Source organism: Stenella coeruleoalba, assembly GCF_951394435.1.
Source record: "Stenella coeruleoalba genome assembly, chromosome: 4".
Lineage (NCBI taxonomy): Eukaryota > Metazoa > Chordata > Mammalia > Artiodactyla > Delphinidae > Stenella > Stenella coeruleoalba.
Window position 1 is genome coordinate 32,461,160 of NC_137149.1, and position 26,997 is coordinate 32,488,156.

Genomic DNA, 26,997 nt, shown 5'->3' on the forward strand with positions numbered 1-26,997 from the left:
CTTGTTGGTTAGGGTTGTTTCCTTCCTCTTTCACTCTGTTACTCCTTATGTTTCCAGGACAACCCGCTGAATCACTAATGTTTTTTGAAGATGTGTCCAGCATTTATTCTTATCTGCTTAGCATCCCATAATCTGATATCTGTGCTCTTTTCAATATGACAGCTAACTTATCTGAAAACCTAATTGCTAATGGTATGTAAAAGGAGTATTCATTATTCATACGCTGTGCCTTTACAAGTAATTTTTTGTGTAAAAATATTAAAGCAATAGTAGTATAAAATAAAAACTACATTATCTCCACCCACCGCCCTCCCTGCCAAAAAAATCTGGACTTCTAGATTCTCCTGAAAAACAAAACAAAGCATAAACACCCTGAACTATAGGAAAATGCTGGGCCTGCATTTCTGCCTAGCAGCAATTGATTACAGCCTAGGGGAGCTGGAGTCTTACTCTTTTCAATTCCCACCACTCTCACATCTGCGTATCAGTTGCTATTTTTTTAATTGAGCTTGGGATCTTTTCTTGTTGTATATCTAGAAAAAAAATGAAATATCACACATTTCTCTGCTACAAATACTCCAGTCTCTCATTACCCTCAGAAGAGCCTCTAAATCCAACATGGTCTGGCCTCTGCCTATCTTCTTGACCTTGTCTCCCATCTCTCTCCCCTTCTCGCACTCCACTCCAGCCAAGCTTATTGTTTTTTCCTATTCCTTGAACTCACCAAGGTTTTTCTCATCAAACCCACCATTCCTTCAGTCTTTTTGCCTAGTGTAGTTTCCATAGCCACACTCCCACCTGAAGTTCACATGGCTTGCTGCCTTACTTCATAGAGGTCCATTCAATGCTATCTCTTCAAAAAGGTCTTCTCTCTAGAACCTGAAGTAGCCATTTTGAAAGGAGAATCTAGCATGTATGCACACAACTCTAGTATGTTGTTCTTTCTTCTGGATCCCCTACCTACTTTTAAAAATCTCCAGCACCACTATCTCTCAGGATCCTCCACCAACAAATCCATAAATTATAACAGCAAGTAAACTAATACCGCATAACCTCTGCTTGGTCCAGACTGAATGTTGTTTCAGCCCTGGGATTAAGGAGTAGAAGAGTTACTGTGCAGTATGAAAACCAGATGGTGTTATTTTAATTAGAGTAATGGGGGCTCTTAATCAGGAAGAGTGTACTAACAAAGCCAGGATACATCATGACCATTAAAAAAATCGGCAAAGCCATTACTTTAGAATAGCCTTGAAAATTTTCTACAGAAATATCTGTTCCCATTAACAGGTACTTGTGAGCCTTTTCCAAAATTCCTTCCATATTTTTTAAAATTTGTTGAATGAAGAGACAAAAAGTATAAATGTCTAAAAGGCACATAGAGTTCTGGTGCTTCGTTTTTGTGGTGTGGGTGTGCATGTGGGTGTATTTTGTGTGTGTATAAGGTGTGTTTGCTCAGAACTAAATAAAATAAAAGATAACTCCTCCCTTTGGAACCATTAACCACAAAAGATTCCTCCGAGAAAAGTGAAATTTAATTTGGGAGGGATGAATGGAATAGTATGGTCCCATAAGTGGTGCAATATACTTAGCTGTATTCCAGTCATTTTAATAACTCACACCCACTCTTTATCCTTTTCACTTGCCTGTGTTTTAGCACTTCTATGTGTATCTCTAGAGACCTAAGCATTCTTTCCATGTTTCTGACACTTGTGCTTATACGTATTGGGGCTGATCCTCTCTCCTCCATTAGATTTTAAATTTATGGTGCACCAAGAACTTTATAACTCCCCACTCCACGTAGTAGCCCCACAGCTGAAGTCTTACCTCTTTCATGAACTCTCCCTTAGACTCTTCTGACCTCTGGTGATCCTTTCCTTCTCCAAATTCATATTGCGTTTTTCATTGCATCACATCGCACAGCACTTTCTGTAATAACATTTATTGAGCACTTGTTATATGACACACACTCCTCTGTACTTTATATGCATTACTAAATTTAATTCTCACAATAACTCTATGTATCAGGAACGCTCTTTATGCCAGTTCAACAGACCAGATTAAAGTATTTGCTCAAGTCATACAGCCAATAAATGTTATCACCCACCAAGATTTCTGAATTTAGAAACATTCTTTTTAACCATTCTGCTTGATCATGTTACACTATCTGCCACATAAAAAAAAATGTCTATTCATAAATGAATTACATCTTATGCATTAGTTGAGTCTCAGCCAAATGTCATACTGTACTAAAACAGTCCCTATAGTGCCCAGGTCTATATTATGGGAGGCGCTCAATAAATACACGCTAGCAAATTCAGAAGCTGTAGTTGGAAGTAAACAGTCCTAATGAGAGTCTGTACAGTCCTATATCAGCTCACCTAGCTGCATGTAGCCAAGTTTTTTAAATCTATGAGATTTCAGCATTTCTATTTTTGAGATCATCAGAATATTCCAAGGAAATAGATTTATGCTATGTAGTTGAGGTTATTATCTTTAGGATCTAAGGAAGGAAAGCTGAGCTTATAAAACCTTCCATTCATCAACATGACCAGAAACAATATTCCTTTCTGGTGTAGAATGAGTTACAGTATAACTAGAAATACTTTACCTTAATTTATACTCTGCGGAGAAACAAAGATGCCAAGAGAGGGGATAAAAAGGAACCACTATTCATTAAGCTTCTCTGTATCTTATTACCCAAATTTACCTTAAAACTGTATTTTAAAGCAATTTGAAGACATTAAAATTCTGTGTTTCTGTTGTTGTATTTAGTTGAGAGGGTTCATGGCTTTCAACAGTTCCTCAAAGGAGCTTTGACCAATACCCTCAAAATAAGAGGCCAGGGCTTCCCTGGTGGCGCAGTGGTTGAGAGTCTGCCTGCCGATGCAGGGGACACGGGTTCGTGCCCCGGTCCAGGAAGATCCCACATGCCGCGTAGTGGCTGGACCCATGAGCCATGGCCACTGAGCCATGGCTCAGTTATTCATTTGCCCATGATCAGATAGAAAGTTATTCATTTGCCCATGATCAGATAGAATAACTAATATTAAATTTCTGTGAATGACAATTTTCAGGTTTTAATATAAGGAAAGTGAAAAGAAACAAAGTTGTTCATATTTTAGAAGAGGACTCTTTCACACTCTTAAAAATGATTGAGGCCCCCAAAGTGCTTTTGTTTATGTGGAATGTATCTATGAATATCTACCACATTAGGAATTGAAACAAAAAATTTAAAAATGCAAGCATATACAAGCACACATTCCATCAGCCTTAAAAGTAATGGCACCATCAGAATGATGGTCATGTGGTCTTTGGAAAAAATTCCACCATGTGATCAAGAGAGAATAAGATAGAAAAGGCAAATAATGTTTTTGTTTTATTATGAAAATAATTTCACTTTGCAGCCCCTGAAGGATCTAAGGGACACTTAGGTGTATTCAGATGACATTTTGAGAACTACTGCTTTAGGGAAAATAAAATCTATAATTGGCACTATTTCCCCATTTCATTTGGGTTTTGGAAAGTGGAGATCCAAATCACTCATCTCTGGGAAATGGAGTGAACTTTATGTAAGTGTTAACACTATCCTCACTCTAACTGCATCCCTTAGTTTTTCTTTGCCTTACTTTTATCACATATTTATTTCATCTTACTATACTGTGAACATACTTACAAATCCCCTTAAGTCTTTTCTGGAACAAGACAGTATTTAAAGAAACAAAGGAAAAAGCAATAAATGGCCATAAAATGCTGAGATGGGGGTAGTAGTTCTTTTTTTAAGTAATTATTCTGAAATTACTAAGTGCAGCGTCATGATACTATTAGAGAATCTGAAACTTTTAGCAAGTTAAAAAATTGTAAAATGGAATAATTTTAAACCTAGAAGTTTTGGTGTTTTAGTCGTCATCTTTTTAGAGAGGAGGAAAGTGAAGTAATGTTTTCTTTCAGCTTCCTCAACTACTGAATATTTTTTAAAAGATTCCTTTAGTCCTTGAAAATAGAAATTACCTTGATAGAAACAGAAGGTATTTTTATCATATTTTTACTGTTGACAGTGATGAACGTTTGATAATTCTCTTACATAAATGAGCTGTGATGCCACTGATCTTCTGTGTGCTAAATCTATAATGGCTGATGTTAAATATGCTGGAGAAACGGGGGTCATGAGTGGGAGCAGGGACAACAGAAGCAACCAGTGTCTGTGCTCATCACTGACAACAGAATACCATACCTTTCATATGCAACTGGTGGCCTTCTCTCCCTGCCAGTAGCCTATTGCTAAAGATAAATGTTTGAAAACAGGAGACTTCTCCTATGAAACCATAAATCTGTGTTTGTGGTATTGTCTAATCTCTGTTGTGGGAATGGATCTGACATCACCCTGTGAAAATTATGATTTCTTTCAACCCAAAACCAGAATGCAGAGGATGATGAAGAAAAATTTCCTCTTCGTATTCAGGCAAATGTCACAATTGTGTATAATTCTGTTACCCATGTTGAGAAGAAAATAGACTGAGGGTTTACTATCCCTTAATTACAATTATCTTCCAGGAGAGGTCATGGTTTATGTGCTCACTAAAGCAATTGAGCCCTTACTTCCTCTCTAGCTAATCCTGAGCTGGAGAATGCAAATGTCATCACTGTAATATTACAAGTCATGAAAACAAACCAGAAAAGAGGATTTTCATCCAAAGGTTCAAATCAAGTCCATATTTCCTGGTCCCCAATCACTTCCCTATGTTCTTTCATCAAACATTTCCAGTGTACGCCTTGCTGGAAATATCTTTTAAATTCCACTTGTCAGAGTGACATGATGCAAAAGTTGTGCTTTATGGTAGGAAAACAACTTGCCACCTACTTATCTGTGCATCCCTCCTACAATCCCTGAAACACCCTCCAAGACAACAGTATTGCTTTCGTTAACCTCCCTTCTTTTTTTTTTTTAACATCTGAGCATATGTTGGAAGCAATGACATCATGCAGTAACCTTCCTCTCTCAAAGAGCATGCAACACCTTTCAGGCAAGATGCTCACAGTAAACATTTACCATGAATCCTAACCCTTCCCTGCACAAGGGTAATCATCTCCACATCACACAGAGACGTGTCACTCCATGATCTGATGGTGCAGCTGGGAATAGAAGCCAGAAGCCCTGGCTCTCTGTGAAGTGTTCCAACTAGAAAACATTAGGCCTGTTTCTTCAAGGAAGAAAGCTCCCTCTGAGAGCAGGCTGATGATCTGGCTAATGGGAGGATGGCTGGGGCTTCCTCAGCCCCGAGTGAGTGCCCTTTCAGATACCTGCACAGTGGTTTCAGGCAGGTGTGACCTTTGCTGAGTAACTATTTCTATCAACACAGAGATGATCTTGCTCCGTGTTTGATAGTAATATGGAGGCAATTTTCTTATTTCAAAACAGAGAATTAAAGACTGGAGAACTGCCACTCTGTCTGAAAAATCCCAAACACATTCCTTGACCTATAAAACAAATCAAAACAGAACAAAACGAACAAAAAACCCACTGTGAAACTTTATGAACATCAGGCAAAAAAACATTCACTTTTTCTTTTGAAGAATTAATAAATTTTTGTTGCTGTGAGTTGAATTAGGCATTTTGGGTAGCTGCTTTAGGTGGTACTGTTAAAGCTTGAATATTCTGAATTTATTCAGACCTTGGAATCTGAGAGCTTCAGTACATCCCCCACTATGTCTTCTCTGTGCCCCTCAATCTACCAGCAGGGTTTAGCTTAGTATCATTCAGTTAAAATAAAAACATAATTAGTTTTCCATCTGTATTTCCAGCTCAGAACAGGTTCTCAACAAATATTTTTTGACTATAATAATGAAAATTCTTGTCAAAACCCATGCCAGTGAAGGATGACTATTTCCCATGCTCATTTTTTTGGGGGGGAAAGTGCATTTTTAGAGAGAAGGGGTAATTCATGTGACACTGAAGAATAATTTGATAACATATGCTGCAAAAATATTTTGGGATATATCATTACTGGTGCAGGCATAGGTGCTGTATACTGAACTGAGTATGTCCTTCAATGTGATTTTACTTTCCCATCCTGAATAGCTATTCTCCATTGACATAACTAGTCAAGGTAACGAAGCCACTGTGTTAAGTTTTAATTTTTCAAAAAGGCAAGACCCAAAGGAGAAGTCAGAAATTTTTCCTTATAAAAATGCAGCACGAGAGTTAGGTTTTAAAGTTACTTTTTATTCTTATTTGTAAAGTTTCCCTATAAACTAACCCTTCTTAAATAAGTCTTACAATTTTTCAACTTAAATAATTATAACCAAGGGGGGTGGAGACAAGATGGCACACTAGGAGGACATGGAACTCGCGTCTCCTCACAACTAGGGCACCTACCAGGCACCGTGGGGGACCACGGACACCTAAGGGAACGGAAGGAACCCCCAGCGAGGGGGTAGGGCATGGGGCGTTGGGGGAGTGAAGGGGGAGGAGAAGCAGAGGTGGAACAGGACCAGCGCCCCCGAGGGGCAGCTGTGGGGGGAGGGGGGCGGAAGGGATCCCATGCCCGAAGCGGGAAATTGGGGAACCAGTGGGAGGGAAAAGGATCAAAAGGGAGCGTGGCCAGGTTTCCCCTGCCCACTCGGGCCCCCAGGAACCTGCTGAGATCCCGGGCCTGATCCTCTGCCCACCGAGGATCCTCCAGCCGTGCAGGTCCTGAGGAAGTGGGAGGGAGGGAAGGGGAGGAGTCAAAGTAAAGGCTGGACCTCCTGGAGGGCACCCCTGAGGGGTGGCTGGGGGAGGGGAGGAGTTCCTACACCCAGAGGGACCCACGCACGGTTAGAGGTCCAGCGGGGACAGGGGAGACCCTAAGGGAGACGGTGAGGGAGGGGTGTGAAGGAACAAAAGGGAACGGGGCCAGTGCCTTCCCTGTCCACTTAGGCACCAGGGAGCTTGTTGGGTTCCCCGGCGTCATTCTCTGCCCTCGGAGTCTCCCTCCTGCCACACAAAACCCAAGCCCTGCCACTACACCCACACCCGGGGCCCTACCTCTATACTCAGAGACCCCCTCCAATGAGCTGGGCCTAAGGCCCACCCACACACCCTCACCCAGGGCCCTATGTCCAAACTCCAGAAGTGCACACCACAGAAGCCCTCCTTTCGAAGTGCTGCCTCTCCCCTTCGGGGCAGGTCCTAAGCAGATGCCCCATCCCACGGGCAAACGTCACCCCCACCCGCATAGGTCCCGCCCCACCCTAAACCCCACCCCTGCCTAAGGTCCACCCCCTGTCTAAACTCCACACCCACAGCCAAGGCTTTTTTTTTCCTTCTTTTCTTTTTACCTCTTTTAGATTGAGGTTCTGTTTTACCTTGATTCACAGTTGTTGACTCTTTTATATTTTTATTAAAAAAAATAAATAAATCTAATAAATATTTATTAGAATAAATTTTTATTTATTAGAGCTAATAAATCTTTATTTTTCTAATTTTACTTTATTCTCTATACTTTGTTAGTGATCTCTCCTTTTGGCTTGTTGCCCCCCCCCCCTTTTTTTTTCTATTTTCTGTTGTGGTTTTATTTTGCCTTGTTGCAGTTGTTTCAATTATAGTTTTATTTTTCCTAATATGTTTTTTATCTTTCTAATTCTATTATGTTTTTTATCCTTTGATATTGTACTGCTCCTTTTTTTCTTTCTTTCTTCTTTTTTTTTTTTTACCACACCACAAAGCTTGCAGGATCTTGGTTCCCAGGCCAGATGTTGGGCCCAAGCTCCTGTGGTGGGAGCTCTAAGTCTGAACCACTGGACTAACACAGAACCTCAGACCCCAGGGGATATCAGTCGGAGTGAGGCCTCCCGGAGATCCTCATCTCAGCACCAAAACCCAGCTCTATCCAAGTGCCTACAAACTCCAGTGCTGAAAGTCTCAGTCCTAACAATTAGTAACACAGGAATACAGCACAACCCATCAAAAAAAAAAAAAAAGGAAATGACAAAAAAATTTGTTACAGACTAAGGAGCAAGGTAAAAACCTACAAGACGAAATACATGAAGACAAAATAGGCAACCTACCTGAAAAAGAATTCAAAGTAATGCTAGTAAAGATGATCCAAAATCTCGGAAACAGAATTGAGAAAACACAAGAAACATTTAACAAGGATCTAGAAGAACTGAAGAGCAAACAAACAGTGATGAACAACACAATTACTGAAATTAAAAATACTCTAGAAGGAATCAATAACAGAATAACTGAGGAAGAAGAACGGGTAGTGAGCTAAAACATAAAATGGTGGAAATAACTGCCAGGGAGCAGAATGAAGAAAAAAGAATGAAAAGAATTGAGGACAGTCTCAGAGACCTCTGGGCAACATTACAAGCATCAACATTCGAATTATAGACATCCCAGAAACAGAAGAGAAAAAGAAAGGGTCTGAGAAAATATTTGAAAAGATTATAGTCAAAAACTTCCCAAACATGGGAAAGGAAATAGTCAATCAAGTCCAAGAAACACAGAGAGTACAATACAGGATAACCCAAAGAGAAACACGTCAAGACACATATTAATCAAACTATCAAAAATTAAATACAAAGAAAAAATATTAAAAGCACCAAGGGAAAAGCAACAAATAACATACAAGGGAATCCCCAAAAGGTTAACAGCTGATTTTTCAGCAGAAACTCTGCAAGCTAGAAGGGACTGGCAGGACATATTTAAAGTGATGAAAGGGAAAAACCTAAAACCAAGATTACTCTACCCAGCAAGGATCTCATTCAGATTCGATGGCGAAATTAAAACCTTTACAGACAAGCAAAAGTTAAGAGAATTCAGCACCACCAAACCAGCTTTACAACAAATGCTAAAGGAACTTCTCTAGGCAGGAAACACAAGAGAAAGAAAAGACCTACAATAACAAACCCAAAACAATTAAGAAAATGGTAATAGGAACATACATATCAATAATTACCTTAAATGTAAATGGATTAAATGCTCCAACCAAAAGACACTGACTGGCAGAGTGGATACAAAAACAAGACCTGTATATATGTTGCCTACAAGAGACCTACTTCAGACCTAGGGACACATACAGACTGAAAGTGAGGGGATGGAAAAAGATATTCCATGCAAATGGAAATCAAAAGAAAGCTGAAGTAGCAATTCTCATATCAGATAAAATACACTATAAAATAAAGACTATTACAAGAGACAAAGAAGAACACTACATAATGACCAAAGGGTCAATCCAAGAAGAAGATATAAAAATTGTAAATATTTATGCACTCAACATAGGAGCACCTCAATACATAAGGCAAATGTTAACAGCCATAAAAGGTGAAATTGACAGTAACACAATCATAGTAGGGGAAATTAACACCCCACTTTCACGAAGAGATAGATCATCCAAAATGAAAATAAATAAGAAATCACAGGCTTTAAATGACACATTAAACAAGATGGACTTAATTAATATTTATAGGACATTCCATCCAAAAACAACAGAATACACTTTTTTCTCAAGTGCTCATGGAACATTCTCCAGGATAGATCATATCTTGGGTCACAAATCAACCTTGGTAAATTTAAGAAAATTGAAATCGTATGAAGTATCTTTTCCAACCACAACGCTATGAGACTAGATATAAATTACAGGAAAAAAAACTGTATAAAATACAAACACATGGAGGCCTAACAATACACTACTAAATAACCAAGAGATCACTGAAGAAATCAAAGAGGAAATCAAAAAATACCTAGAAACAAATGACGGTGAAAACACGATGACCCAAAACCTATGGGATGCATTAAAAGCAGTTTTAAGAGGGACGTTTATAGCAATAAAATCCTACCTCAAGAAACAAGAAACATCTCAAATAAACAACCTAAACTTACACCTAAAGCAATTAGAGAAAGAAGAACAAAAAAACCCTAAAGTTAGCAGAAGGAAAGAAAACATAAAGATCACATCAGATCAGAAATAAATGAAGAAAAAATGAAGGAAACAATTGCAAAGATCAATAAAACTAAAAGCTGGTTCTTTGAGAAGATAAACAAAATTGATAAACCATTAGCCAGACTTATCAAGAAAAAAAGAGAGAAGCCTCAAATCAACAGAATTAGAAATGAAAAAGAAGTAACAACTGAAACTGCAGAAATCCAAAGGATCATGAGAGACTACTACAATCAACTATATGCAGTAAAATGAACAACCTGGAAGAAATGGACAAATTCTTAGAAAAGCACAACCTTCCGAGACTGAATGAGGAAGAAATAGAGAATATAAACAGACCAATCACAAGCACTGAAATTGAAACTGTGATTAAAAATCTTCCAACAAACAAAAGCATAGGACCAGATGGCTTCACAGGCGAATTCTATAGAACATCTAGAGAAGAGCTAACCCCTATCCTTCTCAAACTCTTCCAAAATATAGCAGAGGGAGGGACACTCCCAAACTCATTCTATGGCCACCATAACCCTGATAACAAAACTGGACAAAGATGCCACAGAAAAAGAAAACTACAGGCCAATAACACTGATGAACATAGCTGCAAAAATCCTCAGGAAAATACTAGCAAACAGAATCCAACAGCACATTAAAAGGGTCATATACCATAATCAAGTGGGATTTATCCCAGGATTGCAAGGATTCTTCAACATATGCAAATCAATGAATGTGACACACCATATTAACAAATTGAAAGAGAAAAACCATATGATCATCTCAATGATGCAGACACAGTTTTCGACAAAATTCAACACCCATTTATGGTAAAAACCCTCCAGAAAGTAGGCATAGAGGGAACTTACCTCAACATAATAAAGGTCATATATGACAAACCCACAGCCAACATCGTTCTCAATGGTGAAAAACTGATACCATTTTTCCTAAGATCAGGAAAAAGGCAAGGTTGCCCACTCTCACCACTATTATTCAACATAGTTTGGGAAGTTTTAGCCAGAGCAATCAAAGAAGAAAAAGAAATAAAAGGAATCCAAATTGGAAAAGAAGATGTAAAACTGTCACTGTTTGAAGATGACATGATACTATACATAGAGAATCCTAAAGATGCTACCAGAAGACCACTAGAGCTAATCAATGAATTTGCTACAGTAGCAGGATACAAAATTAATGCACAGAAATCTCTTGCATTCCTATACACTAATGATGAAAAATCTGAAAGAGAAATTAAGGAAACACTCCCATTCATCATTGCAACAAAAAGAATACCTAGAAATAAACCTACCTAAGGAGACAAAAGACCTGTATGCAGAAAACTATAAGACACTGAAAAAATAAATTAAAGATGATACAAACAGATGGAGAGAAATACCATGTTCATGGATTGGAAGAAACAACATTGTGAAAATGACTATATTATCCAAAGCAATCTATAGATTCAAGGCAATCCCTATCAAATTACCAATGGTATTTTTCACATAACTAGAACAAAAAAGTTCACAATTTGTATGGAAACACAAAAGACCCCAAATATCTAAAGCAACCTGGAGAAAGAAAAATGGAGCTGGAAGAATCAGGCTTCCTGACTTCAGACTATACTAGAAACCTACCATAATCCAGACAGTATGGTACTGGCACAAAAACAGAAATATAGATCAATGGAACAGGATAGAATGCCCAGAGATAAACCCACGCACATATGGGCACCTAATTTACCACAAAGGAGGCAAGAACATACAGTGGAGAAAAGACAGCCTCTTCAATAAGTGGTGTTGGGAAAACTGGACAGCTACATGTAAAAAAATGAAATTAGAACACTCCCTAACACCATACACAAAAATTAATTGAAAATGGATTACAGGCCTAAATATAAGGCCAGAGACTATAAAACTCTTAGAGGAGAACATAGGCAGAACACTCCATGACACAAATCACAGCAAGATCCTTTTGACCCACCTCCTAGAGAAATGGAAATAAAAACACAAATAAACAAATGGGACCTAATGAAACTTAAAAGCTTTTGCACAGCAAAGGAAACCATAAACAAGACTAAAAGACAACCCTCAGAATGGGAGAAAGCATTTGCTGACGAAGCAACGGACAAAGGATTAATTTCCAAAACATATAAGCAGCTCATGCAGCTCAATACCAAAAAAACAACCCAATCCAAAAATGGGCCGAAGACCTAAATAGACATTTCTCCAAAGAAGACATACAGATTGCCAACAAATACATGAAAGGTTGCTAAACATCACTAATCATTAAAGAAATGCAAATCAAAACTACAGTGAGGTGTCACCTCACACCAGTCAGAATGGCCATCATCAAAAAATCTAGAAACAATAAATGCTGGAGAGGGTGCGGAGAAAAGGGAACACTCTTGCACTGTTGGTGGGAATGTAAATTGATACAGCCACTGTGGAGAACAGTATGGAGGTTCCTTAAAAAACTACAAATAGAACTACCATATGACCCAGCAATCCCACTACTGGGCATATACCCTGAGAAAACCATAATTCAAAAGGAGTCATGTATTACAATGTTTGCTGCAGCACTATTTACAATAGCCTGGAGATGGAAACAACCTAAGTGCCCATCATCGGATGAATGGATAAAGAAGATGTAGCACATATATACAATGGAATATTACTCAGTGATAAAAAGAAATGAAATTGAGTTATTTGTAGTGAGGTGGATGGACCTAGAGACTATCATACAGAGTGAAGTAAGTCAGAAAGAGAAAGACAAATACTATGTGCTAATGCATATATATGGAATCTAAAAAAAAAAAAGTTCTGAAGAACCTAGGGGCAGGACAGGAACAAAGAGATGCAGACATAGATAATGGACTTGAGGACATGGGGAGGGGGAAGGGTAAGCTGGGATGAAGTGAGAGAGTGGCATGGACATATATACACTACCTAATGTAAAACAGATAGCTAGTGGGATGCAGCCACATAGCACAGGGAGATCAGCTTCATGCTTTGTGTCCACCTAGAAGGGTGGGAGGGAGACGCAAGAGGGAGGAGATATGGGGATATATGTATAGCTGATTCACTTTGTTATACAGCAGAAACTAACACACCATGGTAAAGCAATTACAGTCCAATAAAGATGTTAAAAAAACATATAATAATTGCAATAGATGCAGAAAAAGCTTTTGACACAATTCAACACCGATTTATGATAAAAACTTTCCAGAAAGTAGGCATAGAGGGAACCTACCTCAACATAATTAAGGCCATATAGGACAAACCCACAGCCAACATTGTTCTCAATGGTGAAAAGCTGAAACTATTTCCACTAAGATTACGAACAAGACAAGGTTGCTCACTCTCACCACTAATATTCAACATAGTTTTGCAAGTTCTAGCCACAGCAATCAGAGAAATAAAAGGAACCCAAATCAGAAAAGAAGTAAAACTGTCACCGTTTGCAGATGACATAATTCTATACATAGAGAATCCTAAAGATGCTACCAGAAAACTAGTAGAGCTAATCAATGAATTTGGTAGAGTAGCAGGATACAATATTAATGCACAGAAATCTCTTGCATTTCTATACAGTAATGATGAAAAATCTGAAAGAGCAATTAAGAAAACACTCCCATTTACCATTGCAACAGAAAGAATAAAATACCTAGGAATAAAGCTACCTAAGGAGACAAAAGACCTGTATGCAGAAAACTATAAGACACTGATGAAAGTAATTAAAGATGATACAAAGAGATGAAGAGGTATACCATGATAAGCAGGGTGGGAGGGAGACGTAAGAGGGAGGGGATATGGGGATACACATATGCATATAGCTGATTCACTCTGTTATACAGCAGAAACTAACACAACACTGTAAAGTAATTACACTCCAATAAAGATGTTTAAAAAAATTATTATAACCATATAGAGACAAACAGACATTTGTCAACCAGTAGCCTGCAATCCAGTATATGGTGACACATAAACTTGTATAAAGAAGTGATAAACACAAGTTAATTACCTGGACAATGGGGAGGGGTCAGAAGGAGACCAAGAAAAAAAAAAATCCAAAAACACAAAATAATTTTTAAGTTGGTAACCTTTCACCTGACTCACATTGGTGAGAATCTAATATTGACCAGAGGGAGTGTAATCCATTCTGATAATGTGATGATAAAAAGTTGTGAGTTCAATGAGTCTGGTGGTCTTGGCACTATTCCCAGGGAACTCGAGTTCCCAGCACATAATTAAAGGACCTCAACTTTGGTCCAACTGGGAGTCTTTGTTCTATTTTAAAAAGACTCAGGGTGGAAATAGGCCATGGGGACACGTTTTTCCTTCCTACTGACAGGTTTCATCTCTAAATGAGTGGAAGGAACTCTGGTGGTCATCTCTGGAGAAGTAGTGGCCGGGACCCTAGTTTCAAGTCTGAACTGTGACTGCAGTGGACTCGGGTTTTGAAGGAGTCCTTCTCAAAGCCTAATGCTATCTTTGGGGAACATAAAGGAACATAAAATTTTTCACTTGGAAAGATAGAATAATTTCATATGCAGCCTTCATATCAGAGTCCTCAAGGAGAAATGATGAATAAGCTGAGAAATTTTATTCAGCAGAACTATTCCCTTGAGTATGAGGAAGAGTGAGCCACGGTCATCTTTATTAGAAATTAGGCACCTGAAGGCTCTCAGACAGAGGGAGAGAACGTGCACAACCCATTGTAAAACACTTTTTAAAAATCTTTAGAAAGGATTAGTGCACTAATACATAGGGGTTTTGCTCTGATTGCCTGATACGGAAATTCCAGCTGCTTATCTTTAAAAGCTAACACTTTGCATTATGAAGTGGTTTTTGCACTGTTTTCCTCTTTCTTTTAATTTGTGGTATTCATCTACAGAGTCCTTACATGGTCCCTATGGTTTCTAAATTACTAAAAGAAGAAACTCTTTCCAAAGTCATTGTAAGTGACTGAGGCGGATGAGTTTTGTTCATGGATCAGGCTCCAAAACTACATGAAAAAAAGTGCGAGCTAGGTTATGGTGAAGTGATTCTAGTCTCTGTAATTGTACCATTCCACTGGCGTTCCAATCTAAATGGATTGTCTATAAGAAAATGATGCAAAGCACAGAAGTTCCTTGGAGGGGTTCAATCCCAGTGTGAAAAGGATGCAGGCAATTAGAAAACAAATTATAAAATTAATTTTATATTAGAGAGAAGGAGCCCTGAAACAATACTCACAAAGGGAAAAAAAAAAAAAAAACACACACTAAGCAAGTAGGTGCAAGATGAAAGTTTAGTCAGCTTTTCCTTAGATTTTATCAAAAGGTCAAATAAAATACAACACTGTTTTTCATGCCCTCTGTCTTGAAATCTTCTGTTCTCTTTGCCTTCTATAATACTGATCTCCTATCCAGGCTCCCATTCTGATATCCTTTTGCCTGGAAAATTTGATGTTTTTCAGGGACCTGGATCCTCTCTCCTTCATAGTCTGCAGACTCTCCCACGGATAGACTGTTCTGTTGTTTAACTTTAGATTCCATCTACTTGATCAGGGGTCCCAACCCCCAGGTCGTGGACCGGTACCAGTCCATGGCCTGTTAGGAACCGGGCCGCACAGCAGGAGGTGAGTGGCAGCGAGCAAGCAAAGCTTCATCTGCCGCTCCCCATGGCTCCCCACCACTCGCATTACCGCCTGAACCATCTCCCCCCACCCCGCCCCTCTCGCGTTAGGGCCTGAACACCACCACCCCCCACCCCAGTGGAAAAACTGCCTTCCACGAGACCAGTCCCTCGTGCCAACAAGGTTGGGGACTGCTGTACTTGATAATAACTCCTCATTTGCGATGCAAATCAAAACTACAATGAGATATCATCTTACACCAGTCAGAATGGCCATCATCAAAAAATCTACAAACAATAAATGCTGGAGAGGGTGTGGAGAAAAGGGAACACTCTTGCACTGTTGGTGGGAATGTAAATTGATACAGCCACTGTGGAGAACAGTATGGAGGTTCCTTAAAAAACTACAAATAGAACTACCATATGACCCAGCAATCCCACTACTGGGCATATACCCTGAGAAAACCATAATTCTAAAAGAGTCATGTATTACAATGTTGGCTGCAGCACTATTTACAATAGCCTGGAGATGGAAACAACCTAAGTGTCCATCATTGGATGAACGGATAAAGAAGATGTGGCACATATATACAATGGAATATTACTCAGCCATAAAAAGAAACGAAATTGAGCTATTTGTAATGAGGTGGATAGACCTAGAGTCTGTCATACAGAGTGAAGTAAATCAGAAAGAGAAAGACAAATACTGTATGCTAATACATATATATGGAATTTAAGAAAAAAAATGTCATGAAGAACCTAGGGGTAAGACAGGAATAAAGACACAGACCTACTAGAGAATGGACTTAAGGATATGGGGAGGGGGAAAGGTAAGCTGTGATAAAGCGAGAGAGAGGCATGGACATATATACACTATCAAACGTAAGGTAGATAGCTAGTGGGAAGCAGCCGCATAGCACAAGGAGATCAGCTCGGTGCTTTGTGGCCGCCTGGAGGGGTGGGATGGGGAGGGTGGGAAGGAGGGAGACGAAAGAGGGAAGAGATATGGGAACCATATGTATATGTATAACTGATTCACTTTGTTATAAAGCAGAAACTAACACACCATTGTAAAGCAATTATACTCCAATAAAGATGTAAAAAAATTAAAAAAAAAAACTCCTCATTTGATCAGGCTTTGTTTAGAAGCCAGTGGCAGAAACTTAAATTAAACCAAGTGAATTTCAAAAAAAGGGTCTTTATTGACTCACACAACTGAAAAATCTAGGCATAGTTGTTATTAAGGTGCTCAATGTATTCATTCATTTAACAATTTTTTATTGAAAAATTATTGTAAGCCAAGCACTATTTGAGGATTAGGGATAGAAAAGTGAACTAAATAAACAACACTCTCTGATATCATGTCACTTACAATAAGCAAATAAATAAATAATGCCAGTGTTTTATTAGAAGTTCTACACTGATTTTCGTTGGATCAGTTAAGCCCTGTGCCCATTCCAGAACCAGTCATTACGACTATAATAACCCAGGTGTGGGTCATGTCTTCACCCTTGAAGCCTGTGAATGCTATCAGTCTATTTGAATTATATGGATTAAGATTGGAGTAGTGGTGATTTCACAGAAAGAAATGGAGATTCCATTGCCAGAGAGAATAGGTTTCAGGTGGGCCAAAAAAAAAAAAGGAAGCGTCCATCACAAATCCAAAATCTGTATCTACTACCAAGATCTCTTCTTATGCCTATGTCTTGAAGATAATGTCACTTGGGTATTCCATAGGCACCTCAAGCCTGAGACATAAAAAGCTGTACACATTACCTTTCTACCTCCCTTGCAAATGTTATGACCTCATATATTTCTTACCACAGTGGATGGTACCACCATCTCTCCATTTGCCCAGGTAAGGAAGCTGGAAGTCATCATTCATTTCTACTTTCCCCTACATTCAATGAATCATAAAGTCCTAGACATTCTCTATTCTGAATATCTATTAGTTTGGGGCTACCATCCACAGGATTATTGTTGTAGTTCCCTAACTGATTGCTTTGTCTTTATTCTCATCCCTAGTTAATCCACCCTTTATTCTAACTAATTTTTCATGCTGCAGACAGTGATATTTCTACAAGAAAATACAATTATATGATTTCTTTGATTAATGTCCTATAATCAGTCCCCATTAGAATAATACAGCTTGAAACATCCCTGCTTAACTCTCCATTTTCCTGTTTAGTTACTATTTACCACTCAGACAGTGCTCTCAGCATACTAAACACATTCAGTTCCTCTAAGGAACTCACCTTTTCCTTCTTACCTTCGGCTGCTGTATATTCTGTTTCTTTTCCCTGGAATATATGTATTCCAAGCTAGAACTCACTTTTTTCAGGAAATATTTTTGACCCATCCTTCCGCTGGTCTGGGATGCTACTCTTCTTCTTTAAATTCACTGTAGTTACACATTTTACATGGCATTTTATTGACTATTTAATTACCAGTAATCAATCACTAGAATTTAAATTTCATGAGAGTAATGATTATGTCTGTCTCAGTCACTATTTTCTCTCTCAGTAACTGGTTCATACTAGTCAAAGTATCATATGGATCAATCAATAGAACTCTGACCTTAAACCTTTCTGTAAAGAAAATTTTAATCATCACATAATAGGCATAAACTTCATTAAAGTTTTTTTTTGTTGTTGTTATTATTGCTGTTCTTTTAGTATTATGTAGTTAACTCTCAGAAAAGTTTGTATAAGAGGCATCACAAAGACTAATCTAAATACCAAAGAAACAGAGAAGAGAATGAGAAAAGAGTTGTGACAGTGAGAGCCAATTTTTCAAAAAATGAAGATGGGCCAATCCCCATTTTATTGTTTACAGTTCATCAGTGGAGGTAGCAGAGATGCAATGAGTGTCATGGAAAACTTATTATAGTTATTATATCTCAGTCAATTGTGGGAGGAGTTGGGAAATGAAGGTCTGGAATGTAGAGTTGGAGGATAAAGGTGGGAGTTGCCAATCAGTAACTCTAGAAGCCAAGTCTATCCAGCTGCTAAAGAGAGTCCCCTCAGTGAGAGCTTGTGGCTAGGTCTATAGAAAGCTCTTCTACAGCTACCATCTCTGTGGGGTCATGGTCAAGTGCATCTGGTAGTTGTCCTGAAGCCACTGTTGGTCAGTAGGACCTGAAGTAGGGAAGATCTGAACACACAACAGAGGACAGAGAGGATAAACTGGGCCTGATGGGAATCTCTAAATCTGTCCTTGAAGACATCTGACTGAAAAGAGATCTGCTTCATGTCTGCTTTCTAGATCTCACTCAAATTTCTAACCTGAACCCACATAGGCGAGGAGTTTCTGGGAAACATATTTCCCAGCTTAACAAATTTGACTAGCATCAACTGATGGATGCTAGAGAAATGTGTGGCTTTACTTTCCCACCCAATCTGAACCTGGAAAAAAGCTGACATTTAGACATTCTGTGCCCTGTAGAGCAGCGTGACCCTGACTCAGACTTCACACTGAGCAGCTGTAGTGTAAAGAAATGTGCAGAAATGCCAAGAAACCTAAGTAATAATCTAAATAATCTTGAAGATTAAATAAATTCATGGCATATGGGAGAAAGAATGAGATCTAGTCTTAAGTATAAGGGTTTTTAAAATAGAAAATATTCTGCCAAGAAATAAAGTACAAAAATTTTAGAGTGGGTTTCAATTATAGTTAGAAAATAAATACAATGAGTTAGAAACTTTATCTTATGGACTTGGGATGCAAATTAAATGTCCAATAGAAGGTGTCACATAAGTTAGTATATTTTAATATTAGGTGTCTCTGTTGCTGATGTTGAGGATATACTCTGTAACACTGACTCCTATGGGGCCATCTCTCTTTGAGCTCTTTGCCAATTTCTAATAAGATCTCAGTTTCTTCTCTCACGAACTCTCTCCCATAGCCTTAGAGCTTCTTGCCAGAGGACACTGGGAAAATATTTAACTTCACAATACACTCTCCACAAACATGATGGCTTCATCCATGACACAGTCTTTAAAACTCATTAAATAGAATAACACGTCAGCCTGAAACATTTGCATTTGTTTGCTGTCCCCAATGTCCTCTTCCAAAACACAGGCAGTATGAAGCAAAGTGGCAAAGAAGCTCATCAAACCAACAACAAAAAGATCATATCAAATATAAGTTCTACTGCCCCCCTCTCTAAAGCTACACAAAACCAATTTCTGACAATTTTATCACAGTCATTATGTCCTGGCAGTCAGCCAATAAACCTTCAGATATATTGAGGTACAGTCTCAGAACACTCTAACAGATAAATGGCAAACTTTAAATGTAATTCCCACAATGCAATTAAATATGGATTTTCCAAAATCACCTCCCTTTGACTAGATAGAACTTCATATAAACTACCTTGGAGAGACATCTATCAAGTAGATTCAAAGTTCACCTTTGTCACTTGTTTTCAAAACCACTGCGGGAAGTTTAATGTTTCATTCAAGTTCATTCCCACAACCATTTCCCTCGCATCTCACCCCAGGAGAAGCTCCTTCTCTGCCCATACTGTATTCTTTCAAATTAATGTGCTTTAATACTACCATTTAATTCCCTTTCAGGGCCCTTCCTACAATTCTGCCTTTGTCTTAGCTGTTAAGATCTTTTTCCTGAGCACATAGGAGTGTTAAGAGACAGAGCAAAAGATTCTGTGGACAAGCCTTCCCTACTACAGATCATTACTCATTTTCTGACCCAACAAGCCTGGAGGCCTAGAACCTCTGTTTTAGTTACAATTAATTTTTAATAGAACTAAAACAACTGTGTTGAGAAATGTCATTGGCACGTGACATTTCCGTTAAGTGTGGGGGAGGGATGTTTGCCTTTAACACAGCTGCATACACTAGAGAAACTCATGATATACTGTTCTTAAAATTAAGTTTAAAGATACAATGAAATAAATTAATGAGCTAACAAGCAACTTTAATGGAGAATTCTATACTTAACTCAAATTAACCATTTTTAGGAAGTTAAAAACTGAAAGTTATTTCCAGATTTTCCATTTTCTTGAATGTTAGTCAAGAAAACAAACTAAGAATGTTCAATGTCAAAAAACTTAGAAAATGTAAACCTTATGAGTCTTATAACTTTCTTTTTAAAACAATCATAGCTTTTTTATCTTTAAAGTAGTTTATTAGCTTTTATTTGATATCGATGTGATTATTTTACGAGAGAATTTGGCTGCCTTAGCTGAGTAGTTGACACTAACCAGGAGAAAATTTAAGATTGAAGTAGTTGCAGACAGCAATGAAGACATCATTCCCTGGAATTCACCTTTTCCCAGGAAACCAACTGCCATATTTGGATAAGTCTCAGTGTCAGAAGTGGGAAGCAGCGGCATGGCACTGGGATATCGGCTCCTTGCTTTGTGACCGCCTGGAGGGGTGGGATAGGGAGGGTGGGAGGGAGGGAGACGCAAGAGGGAAGAGATATGGAAACATATGTATATGTATAACTGATTCTTATAACTTTATAACTTTGTTATAAAGCAGAAACTAACACACCATTGTAAAGCAATTATACCCCAATAAAGATGTTAAAAAAATTAAATAAAAAAAAAGAAACTGATTTAAGAAGAGGATAAAGAGCATAATGCTTTAACATATTAAGGCATATGAGATGGGAAGCACAAATTCAGATTTCAAAGTTGGAATTAATGCAGATATAATTATTTTTGGAAAGAACAGTATCAAACCTTTTACTAAAAAAGGAAAAAAAGTCAATATCCCAGGCAAGTCATCAAAGTGAAACTATTTATATATATACATCTGAAACAGACAGGAACTACAGTAACTTCCTGAACACATTCCATTGAAATACTTTAACATTATCTGAGCTAAAATAAAGGAATAAATGATGACATTATGTAATTCAGCACCCAAATTCTATTTAGGGGCTCTATTAAGCAATGCTGATCCTATTATATGAGTTAATCATAACGCATGAAGTTTAAATTTAGAGCTCCAGAAAATCCAACCCTACTTTTAATAGGACACTAAACGTTCATCCACCAGAGGGCAATGGTGCATACTTACAGCTCAGCTCTGACCAGGTAAAGGGGGAGAACCCGTGGGAAGGAAAGTGTGGGGCAGCCAACTTGCAAAGCATGATACAGTTAGAATTTATTATAAATATCCCCAAGGTTTGTTACTAATGAGAGATAAGGCATTTCAGATCTTCAAGATTTATTGAGATGTTGGTAGAAAGAGCCAAGAAAGTGGGAGAATCAGCTTCTGAAATGCTTTCTCTCAAATCAGTCAGCCGATTTAAGTGGCGGGGATTATGCAGTTCTCTCTCTGTCTCTCTTATACTTTTAAACTCTGTTTCTTACTTTTTTCACTTAATACTATTAAAAATCATCTGGTCATATTCTTGTATGCAACAATAAAAACAGTGGTAACTAATATTTATTGGGTATTCATAATTTTGTCAGGTACTGTCTTAAAGTCTTTACATATACTGTATGTTATGAACTGAACGTTTATGTTCCTCCAAAATTCGTATGTTGAAGTCTTACTCCCCAATTTGATGGTTTTAGGAGGTGGGCCTTTGGGAGGTAATTAGGATTAGATGAGGGTAGGAGGGTGGAGCCCCCATGATGGGACCAGTGCTCTTCTAAGTGTCATGAGAGAACTGGTTTCCTCTCTCTGCTCTCTGCCACGTGAGGATGCAGGGAGAAGAAGCAATCAGTCGGAAGGCCCTCACAGGAACCTCACCATGCTAGCAACCTGATCTCAGACTTCCAGCCTCCAGAACCGTGAGAAATAAACTTCTGTTGTTTATAAGCCACCCAGTCTATAGAACTTTGCTACAGCAGCCCAAAGGGACTAAGATGCTATATTAACTCATTTATTTTCTCAGTAACTCTGTTGTATATGTGTTCCCATTATTTCCATTTAAAGGGGAACAAACTGAGGTTAAGTAACTTTTGCACATCTAGCTTATTGCTTCTCACTGGTGAATCATATTTTAGAGTATTTCCTCTACTACATGCTTATATATTATGGTACTTCAGAGGCACAGATTGCTTCCACCTCCCCACTACGGCCAACCTTACTGCAGTGAGCCCACTCAAATTTTCCTCCTGTCCAGAGCTATAAAATGTGTGTGTGTGTGTGTGTGTATATATATATATATATATATATATATATATATATATATATACATATATATATATATATATATACACACACACCCTATATATATATATATATATATATATATATATATATATATATATATATATATATAGGGTTGAAAGGTACAAATTTCCAGTTGTAAAATAAATAAGTCCTGGGGATGTAACGTACAGCATGGCCACAACAGTTAATGACACCGTACTGTATATATGAAAGTTGCTTAAGAGGGTAGATCATAAAATTTCTCATCACAAGAAAAAAATGTAAAACTCTATGTGGTGCTAGATTAACTAGACTTATTGTGGTGATCATTTTGCAATATACACAAATATCGACTCTATGTTGTACATGTAAAACTAATATAATGCTATATGTTATTTATATTTCAAAGAATTCATGGAAAATTTGGAGATAATTAACATATTTTCTAGGTTAAGGTTCATATCTATAAAGATGTTTTATATTCTCCATGTATTCAGAAGTTTTTATATCCTTTAATAGATTTTATTCATTGATTCATTCATTCATTTACTTGTTTTTTAGTGAGGGAAAATTCACATAACAAAATTTTATGTTAAAGTGCACAATTCAATGGCATTTATAATATGCACAATGTTGTGCAACCACCACTTCTATCGATTTACAGAGCATTTCCAACACCCCAAAGTAAAACCTCGTACTCACTAAGCAAGTCAACTCCCCCAATTTCCCCCTTTCCCCAGCCACTGGCAACCAACAGCTTACTTTCTGTCTCTCTGGATTTATCTATTCTGGATAACTCATACAATACAATAAATAGATTCATATAATATATGACTCTGTGTCTGGCTTATTTCACTTAGCATAATGTTTTCAAGGTTTATCCATGTTGTAGCATGTATCATAATTTTATTCCTTTTTAAGGCTGAATAATATTACATGCTAATATATATATCACATTTTGTTTATCCATTTATCTGTTGAGGTACACTTGGGTTTTTTCTACCTTTTGGCCATGAATATAATGCTGCTATGAACACTGGTATGAAAGCTTCTGTAGCAGTTTTATTCTTAATAGACAAAACTGGCCAGAAATCCAGATGTCTTTCAACAGGTGAATGGTTAAACAAACTCATATACCCATACCATGGAATACTACTCAGCAATAAAAAAGAATGAACCATTAATACATATAACAGTTTGAAGTTCCAGAGAATTTTGCTAAGAAAAGCCAATCTTTTGGCTTTTAAAAAATCTTTTTTTTTAAGAGATTACATATTGGGACTTCCCTGGTGGTCCAGTGGGTAGGACTCCGTGCTCCCAATGCAGGGGGCCTGGGTTCAATCCCTGGTCCAGGGAACTAGATCCCACATGCTGCTGCAACTAAAAGATCCTGCAGGCTTAAGACCCAGTGCAGCCAAAATAAATAAATAAATATTAAAAAAAAAAAAAAGAGATTACATATTGACACTGTATGATTCCATTTATGGAACATTCTTGAAATGAGAAAATAAGGGGAGGAGAGAAGTAGATGACACATGACAGATTTCTGTGGAATAGAAATGGAAATGTTCTGTACCTTGACCTATATCAATGTCAATATCCTGGTTTTGATATTGTACTATTGTTTTACAAGATGTTACTACTGGGGGAAATTGGGCAAAGGGTACAGTAAATCCCTCTATGTTATTTATTACAACTGCATGTGAATCTATAGTTTTCACAAAACAAAACATTTAACTAAAGAAAGAAATGAAGAAAGGGAAGGGGGGAGAGGACAGAAGGAAGGAAGTGAGGAAGGTGGGAGAGAATGAAGAAGGAAAAGAATATCACTCAGCTATTCAAATATACAATACAAAATCCACCTGAATTTTGATCAGGACTTGGTTTAGATTCCAGCCAGACAAGCTTAATATTTTCACAATTCATCCATTTTGTAGCATATATCAATACTTCATTCTTTTTTATGGCTAAATAATATTCCTCTGTATGAATATACTACATTTTGTTTATCCACTTATCTGTTGATGGACGCTTTCTTCCCACCTTTTGGCTATTGCACACAGTGCTGCTATGAATATTCATGTACAATGATTTGTCTGAGTACCTGTTCTCAATTCTTTAACTTTATACCTTAGAGAAGAATTGCTGGGTCATATCTATGTTTAACTTTTTGATGAATCACCTAATTGCTTTGCACAATGACTGCTCCATTTTATATCCCACCAGCAATGTATGAGGATTCCCATTTTTTCACATCCTCTCCAGCTCTTATTATTTTCCATTTTCTTTATTTTAGCCATTCTAATGGATGTGAAGTGGTATCTCATTGCGGCCTTGATTTGTACTTCCATAATGACTAATTATGTTGAGCATCTTTTCATTTGTGCTCCTTTAATAGATTTTTCATGTTTTTCTGAGGAGCTTTTGCATTGTTTGTTATTTTTAATTGTATTATTTTATAACAAAAGTTATATATTTTACAATTTATTTCTCTTATAAATTTAATCCCATTTTAAAATTCTATTTGTTTGATGCTGGAGTCTACCACTGGACTACCAGGGAACTCAATGCTGGTAAAGAACTGGGTCACTGATTTTCTAAGTTCAACTTTCATTCAGGTGAACTGTCTTTTATTATTTAAAAATTGTTTACTATTGAATTGTCTATACAGATTTTTTTCTTCCCTTATAATCCTTATACTCTTTCTGCTTGTTTCTCAAATGTTGGGTGTCTTAGTCCATTTGAGCTGCTATAACAAAATACCACAGACATTGTGGCTTATAAACAGCAGAAATGTATTGCTTACAGTTCTGCAGGCTGGAAGTCTGAGATGAGAGTGCCTGTGTAGTCACATAGGGCCTTCCTCTGGGTCACAGACTTCTCATTGTATCCCCATGTGACAGGAGAAGGCAAGGGTACTCCCTGGGATCTCTTTCATAAGGACATTAATTTCATTCATAAGGATGACCTAATCACCTCCCAAAGGCCCCTACCTACTAATACCATCATATTGGGAATTTGGATTTCAACATATTAATCTGGCGGGGAGGGCGGGGGCAGACACATTCAGATCACAGCAGTTGGCAATGATCTTCAATATTACGCTAAAAAGTAGTTGTGATGATGAACATCCATATCATATTCCTGATCTTATGCATCTAAATTTCCTCAATTAAGGTTGCTTTCTTTCTGTAGGTTTATAGTATACAGATTTTTATTGTTAAGAAAATTCAATCTAGTCCTTGTTTTATGAGATTTTAAAAACCAAATATAGGTAATTTTAATGTAATTTTATGACATGCTTTATCTGCATTGTTGTAATACTCAAATAATTATGTGGTAAAGAGAAGGTGGTTTAAAAAAACAATAGTTTATGATGTTGAACCATCCTTAGTTTCCTACTGTATTTTGGACTTAGATAAAACTTACGTAAGATATTACATCTAGATTTAAAATGAAAATGGTCTATCATGTATTCTTCTTACACTGTTCTTAGCTGGTTTTACAGTAGTATTATGCTAGTCTCATAAAATTTATTAGTGAACTTGTCCTCTTTTCTATTTCTTGAAATAAAATACATATGGTAGTTATTTCTGTTTGTAGAAACTTCAGCAAAATTCAGATATAAAGACCTGGGTTTTTGGTGGGAGAACAGGGGTAGTAAAGGAGGAAAATGGTGTATCTTTCATTTATCATTTCAACTTCTTTCAATAATTTAAGTTTTCTATCCTGGGCTCTGGACACTAAATATATCAACTGCATCTCCAGCCATTGTGACAATTATAAATACTCACAGATTTCCAGAGGCCAGCTAGGAATTGACATTGCCTCTGACTGAAAACAATGTATAGATTATCAACTTTATTATCATATTTATATTATCCAAAGTATTCATATATTATTTTTTTTAAATCTCTGTTATATCTGAGATTACTTTCCCCTTTCCTGGTATATTTTTGCTTTGCATCTTCCTTTTTGTCCCTAAATAAATCTTGCCAAAATTCTGACCTCTCTCATTATTTATTTAAACGAATTCTGCTTTTATGTTTGTTGTATTCTTGTTTCATTGGCATTGTTCTGTTGCTGTTTTTCAAAAGGAAATTAGTATGACTTCAATATTTCCTGCTTTGTGACTAATCTATACAAGGCTATAACTTCCTTTCCAAATTCTGCTTTAGCTGTATACAATAAATTTTAACTGTAGTGTTTTCATTTTTGTTCAGTTCTTACCATTTTATAATTTCCCTAAAGATTTGCTCTTTAACTCAAGGGTTTTTTTTTCATAGTACATTATTTAGTTTTTTCTAGACATTAGGGATTTTTAAAAAGTTCCTTTAA

General features: G+C 37.4%; 1 long non-coding RNA gene across 3 annotated transcripts in view; it reads right to left on the reverse strand.

Moving 5' to 3' along the window:
- LOC307185304 overlaps nt 1-26,997 on the reverse strand; it is a 269,333-nt gene that overhangs the window by 21,561 nt on the left and 220,775 nt on the right. For 2 of the 3 annotated variants that reach the window (XR_013827950.1, XR_013827951.1), the window contains one exon: nt 1,825-1,926. This is a non-coding gene — a long non-coding RNA (uncharacterized lncRNA). Of the gene's footprint in view, nt 1-1,824; nt 1,927-20,343; nt 20,915-26,997 lie in introns of those variants that run through there. The other variant, XR_013827952.1, reaches the window with a different exon arrangement.